This window comes from Macaca mulatta, chromosome 3, assembly GCF_049350105.2.
Source record: "Macaca mulatta isolate MMU2019108-1 chromosome 3, T2T-MMU8v2.0, whole genome shotgun sequence".
Lineage (NCBI taxonomy): Eukaryota > Metazoa > Chordata > Mammalia > Primates > Cercopithecidae > Macaca > Macaca mulatta.
Window position 1 is genome coordinate 168,559,645 of NC_133408.1, and position 6,000 is coordinate 168,565,644.

Here is a 6,000-nt window from a genome sequence, read left to right on the forward strand (position 1 = left end):
GCTAGGAGTGCCCTGGGAGCTGGGCTTTACCATCTCTGCACTCCCTTGCTTTTTTAGAGAGAGGAATGGCCCTGAGGGTTATTTGGATGGACACACACAGAGGTCTCGCCTCCAACTGCCTCAAACCACATGCAGTGCCCAGGAATTGGGTTGGGGGGTGGTCCTGAGACTCGGAAGCCGCTTTGGCCCCTGCTCTTGTGATCCTGATTTGTGGCTGCAGAATTCAGATCTCCAACAGACAATGCCTGTTGGGGCTGAGCAGCCTGGGGGCTGGGTGAGGAGGGGCATAGCCCACACCTGCCAAGGGCCCTATGCTTTGGGGCAGCTCAGCACCTCTCAGCTGTTCTCTTGACTCCCTTAGCAGTCAGGCCCTGAGTTGCCAATGTTTGCCTTCCCCGGTTGGTTGGCCAGAGGAGACATTATCTCTCAGGAACTTGGGTCAAGACTAGCCAAGAGGCCTCTGGACAACAGCCTGGCCTCACCCACCATAAGTCCCACCCCACTGTTTGGAGGCAAGCAGGACCTTAGACAGGGGCCGAGGCCGTGGGAATGGCGGCTGCTGCTGCTAAGTAATGGGAAGTAGGAGCGTCCAATGCAAGCGGCTAGTTAGAGGCCAGTGGATCTGCAGCTGGGGCCCTCTCAGGGCACCGGGTGTCCTGGCACCCAGTGGTGATCTCAGGCCACTCCCCTTTTTTGGTAACAACTTTATTGAGATATAAGTCACATACCATACAATTTACCCATCTAAAGTGTACAATTCAATAGTTTAGGCCGGGCACAGTGGCTCATGCCTGTAATCCCAGCACTTCGGGAGGCTGAGGCGGGAGGACTGCTTAAATCCAGGAGTTCGAGATCAGCCTGGGCAACATAACAAGACCCTGTCTCTACAAAAAAGATAAATAAAACATTAGCCAGGCATAGTGGCACATGCCTGTATTCCCAGCTACTTGGGAGGCTGAGGTAGGAGGATTGCTTGAGCCTGGGAGGTCGAGGCTGCAGTGAGCCATGATTGTACCACTGCACTCCAGCCTGGGGGGACAAAGCGAGTCCCTGACTCAAAAAAAAAAAAAAATTCAATATAATCACAGAGTTGTGCAACCATCACCACAACCAATTTTGGAACATTTCATCATCCCAAAAAGAAATCTTGTACCCTATCCTGTCCCAAAGCAAACCACAAATCTACATTTCTTAATCTGTGGATTTGCCTGTTCTGAACATTGTATTTAAACAGAATCACACAATATGTGGTCTTTCGTATCTGACTTCTTTCACGTAGCATGTTTTAAAAGCTCATCCATGTTGTAGCATGTAGCAGTACTTCGTTCCTTTTTACTGACAAATAATATTTCATTGCATTTATATACCACATTTTATTTATCCATTCATCAGGTGACAGACATTTGGGTTGTTTCTACTTTCTGGCTGTTATGAAGAATATTGCTTAAACATTCATATACAAAGTTTGTGTGGACATGAGCTTTCATTTGTAATGAGGAAGAGAATTGTGGCATTATATGGTACTTCTATGCTTAAGCTTTTTTTTTTTAAACAGAGTGTTGCTCCGTCACCCAGGCTGGAGTGCAGTGGCACGATGTCAGCTCACTGCATTCTCCACCTCCCGGATTCAAACAATTCTCCTGCCTCAGTCTCCCAAGTAGCTGGGATTACAGGTGTGTGTCACCACACCTGGCTAATTTTTGTATTTTTAGTAAAGACGGGCTTTCACCATGTTGGCCAGGCTGGTCTCGAACTACTGACCTTAAGTGATCCACCCACCTCAGCCTCCCAAAGTGCTGGGATTACAGGCAGAAGCCACCACGCCCGACCTCTATGTTTAAGCTTTTGAGCAACTGCCAGACTGTTTTCCAAAGTGGCTGCACTGTTGTACATTTCACATACAACAGCAGTATGCGAGGGTTCCAATTTCTCCACATTCTTGACAATACTTCTTATTATCTGTCTTTTTTATTATAGCCATCCTGTAAGTGTGAGTGGTATTTTATTGTGGTTTTGATTTACATTTTCCTAATGAATAATGATGTTGAGCATCTTTTCACGTACACACTAGACATTTATATATTTTAATCGGAGAAGTGTCTATTCAAATCCTTTGCCCACTTTTAAACTGGGCTATTTGTCTTCTTCTTATTCAATTGTAAGAGTTATTTACATATTCTAGATACAAGTCACTTATCAGGCATATGGTTAGCAAATATTTTCTCCCATTCTGTGGGTTGTCTTTTCTCTTTTTTGATGGTGTCCTTTGCAGCACAAAAGTTTTTAATTTTGATGAAATCCAATTTATGTTTTATTCTTTTGTTGCTTGTGCTTTTGGTGTCATTTTAAAGGAATCATTATCTAATCTAAGGTTAGGAAGATTTATCCCTATATTTATTTATAGGAGTTTTATAGCGTTAGCTCTTCTATATAGGTCTTCGATCCATTTTAGTTAATTTTTATATATTGTGTGAAGTATGGTTCTGATGTTAGTTGCATGTATGTTTATAATTATCATATCTTCCTGATGGATTACACTTTTATCATTATAAAATGTCCCTCTTTATCTTTAGTAATTAAAAAAAATTTAAATCTACTCTGTATGATAGTTTTCTTATGGTTGCTGTTTGCTCTCTCTATATATATAGGAAATCATATATATACACACATATATGTGTATATATATGAAACACATTGGAAATCAAACCAGAGTAAATAACATTTTTTAAAGTGGATAATGATAAATCAACATTGTATATTTTAAAAAGCAAATCATTCAAGAACTTTGGTGGTTTATTGCTGTAAGAAATTCCTTGCAACACATTTCAGAACTGATCAGGACAAACCTCTGGGTATCAGCATAGTCACTGGGAACTACTAGTTTAGGGTAGAGTTTCTGGCTCTGCTCTACTCATCTGCTTGGAAGTTTGACTAATAAACTTCTGAGCCCCTTCATCATCATCACATATATGTACATATATATATATATAATATTTTAAAGAATTTTAATTTTTTATTCCTCTTACATTTCCCCTTGTTTATTCACAAGAATTATATATAATTAACATGTTTGTCTCAATAAATTCAAAAGACCATTTAAAAAGAAAAGCTAAAACACAGATAAAAATACTGTATTGGCTTATTTGGCAGTTTTTTTTTTCTTAGTGGTACATAAATATTTGCATAATTACAATTGGTGACATGACAAAACATGATACAATAAATTTAAATTAATATGAAATAGTATGATACAACATTAGGACAACAGATGCCATATGACTCTGATAATACCTCCACTTACTTTCCTAAAGTTTTGCAAACATTTCACTCTTGGTTATCACTTCAAAAGAATGGGCAATATCTTGATGCACGGCTTCCTACCACAGCACATCTTCCTGACTCTTGGTATCTAACTCCTTGGGGACCAGTTTTGGGGCTTCACTCCTCACTCTCCAGGGATCTTTTACTTCCTTGTTAGTGCTCCTGATCAGTGTGCTGGCTCTCTCGCTCCAAAATCTATTGATCAATTGCAGGTCATTCAAGGGCTGTTCAAAGTGAAGGGGAAATATTACTTTTCAGCTAGAGTTTCGGATGCATATTTGGTTTTCGTTTTGTTTTGTTTTGTTTTGTTTTTGACAGAGTCTTACTCTGTCACCCAGGCTGGAGTGCAGTGGCATGATCTCAGCCTCCTGGGTTCAAGCAATTCTTGTGCCTCAGTCTCCTGAGTAGCTGGGATTACAGGTGTGCGTCACCATGATGGTAGGTATCAATTTTTTCTACCCTCTTATTAAATCTATTTATATCTTTAAATCTAAAGTGTGCCTCCTGTAAATAGCATGTTGTTGGATTTTGTTTTTAATTTGTATGTTTTTAAATTAATTTATTTTTATTTTATTTTTATTTTTTGGAGACAGGGTCTTTCTTTGTTGTCCAGGCTGGAGTACTGTGGTTTATCACAGTTAGCTGTAACCTTGAACTCCTGGGCTCAAGCGACCCTCCCACTACAGGCTCCTGAGTAGCTAGGACTTACAGGTGTGTGCCACCATGCCAGGCTAATTTCTATTTCATTTTATTTTTTGTAGAGTCGAGGTCTCTCTATGTGGCCCAGGCTGAAACTCCTGGCCTCAAGCAATCATCCTGCTTTGGACTCCCAAAATATTGGGATTACAGGCACGAGCCACTGCAACTGGACAGATCTTATTTTAAAATTGGGTCTGACTATCTCTGCCTTTTGGTTGAATTGTTTAATCTAGCAGTGCTCAACCTTTTTGGCATCAGGGACCGGTTTCGTGGAAGACAATTTTTCCACAGACAGTGGAGGGTGGTGGTGGTGGGTGGTTTGGGGGGCAGGCTGGTTTCGGGATGAAACTGTTCCACTTCAGATCATCAGGCATTAGATTCTCATAAGCAGTGTGCAACCCAGATCCCTCTCATGTGCAGTTCTCAATATGGTTTGAGCTCCTATGAGAATCATTTTTTTTTTTTTTTGAGACGGAGTCTCACTTTATTACCCAGGCTGGAGTGCAGTGGCAAGATCTTGGCTCATTACAAGCTCTGCCTCCTGGGTTCAAGCGATTCTCCTGCCTCAGCCTCCCAAATAGCTGGGACTACAGGTGCCCACCATCACGCCTGGCTAATTTTTATATTTTTAGTAGAGCTGGGGTTGTGCCATATTGGCTAGGCTGGTCCCGAACTCCTGACCTCAGGTGATCTGCCTGCCTTGGCCTCCCAAAGTGCTGGGATTACAGGTTAAGCCACTGTGCCTGGCCTCCTATAATAGTCTAATGCCACCGCAATCTGACAGGAGGTGGAGCTCAGGCAGTAATGCTCATTGCTTGTCTGCTGCTCACTTCCTGCCGTGAGGCCCAGTTCCTAAGAGACCAGAGACTACTACCAATCCACGGTGTAGGGGTTGGGGACCCCTGATTTAATCCATTCACATTATCAATATACATAGTTGAATTTCCATCTGCTATTTTTAAACATTTCATGTCTTTTTTTGCTCCTCTATTTCTCCTTCACTGCTTTTTTTTTTTACATTAAGTGAATACTTCTAGTAGGACATTTTAAATCCTTTAGTGATTTTTTAACTACATTTTTGAGTGATTTTCGTCATGTTTGGTCTAGGGCTTACCTGTGGGCAGCATACTATACTGTCTTCCTGTCCCGTCCAGGTAAGCTGCACACAGCAAAGGTCCTGGGCGGAGGCAACGGCAGGAAAGTTGCCTGAAGAGGGATGCACCGCCTGGGACAAGGGAGCCCCAAGGAGGAGAACTGGGGCCTTGAGATGGCCACAGGGTGGCCCCAGTGAGCAAAACAGCGGCTGTGGCTTTGATGGGCATGTGTTTGGGCTGCACGGCCCTGGTGATCACCTCAGATTTATGAGTCAAAATAGATGTCCTGGCCCTAGGACAGGGGCCAGGGGTGAGCATTAAAGGGTATGTCCTAGGGTCTGGGCACCACTGCTGTCAGGCTGCCTTGGCAGCTTCCTCTGCCACCCCCGTCCCACACCTTGACTGCCTCCCATCATGAAGCCCTGAACTGTCCACACTCCCCTCTGCCCCAGGGGCCAATAAAAGCAGGGCAGGGCTCAGTGGGAATGGCAGCTGCCTCACCCTTCCCTTGCACATCCTAAAATGTGTCAAGGCCTGAGCTGGGACTGGCTAGAGGACAGAGAGGGGATGAAGGGCAGAGCGGGGCATCTGATGTGGGGAGGCATCGGGAGTGGAGGCCGCTGAAATGCTCTCCCTTCTCTGGTCAGCCGAAGCCCTGCTGAGAAAGTACCAGGTCCCTATTGGAACCCACTCTCCGCACATCTGGAAATCTTTGGAAACAGACCAGAGACCACGGCACACCTGTGCCATGGGTGAAGACCCAGGGTCACCTACACACCGGAGTCCACCTAGTAGGACAGGGTGCCCTGCCACTCACTCAGACTTCCACAGGGGCCTGACTGAGGGCTTGAGGGAACAGAGTTCAGCTCTTGGTTGGGGCTGGGGT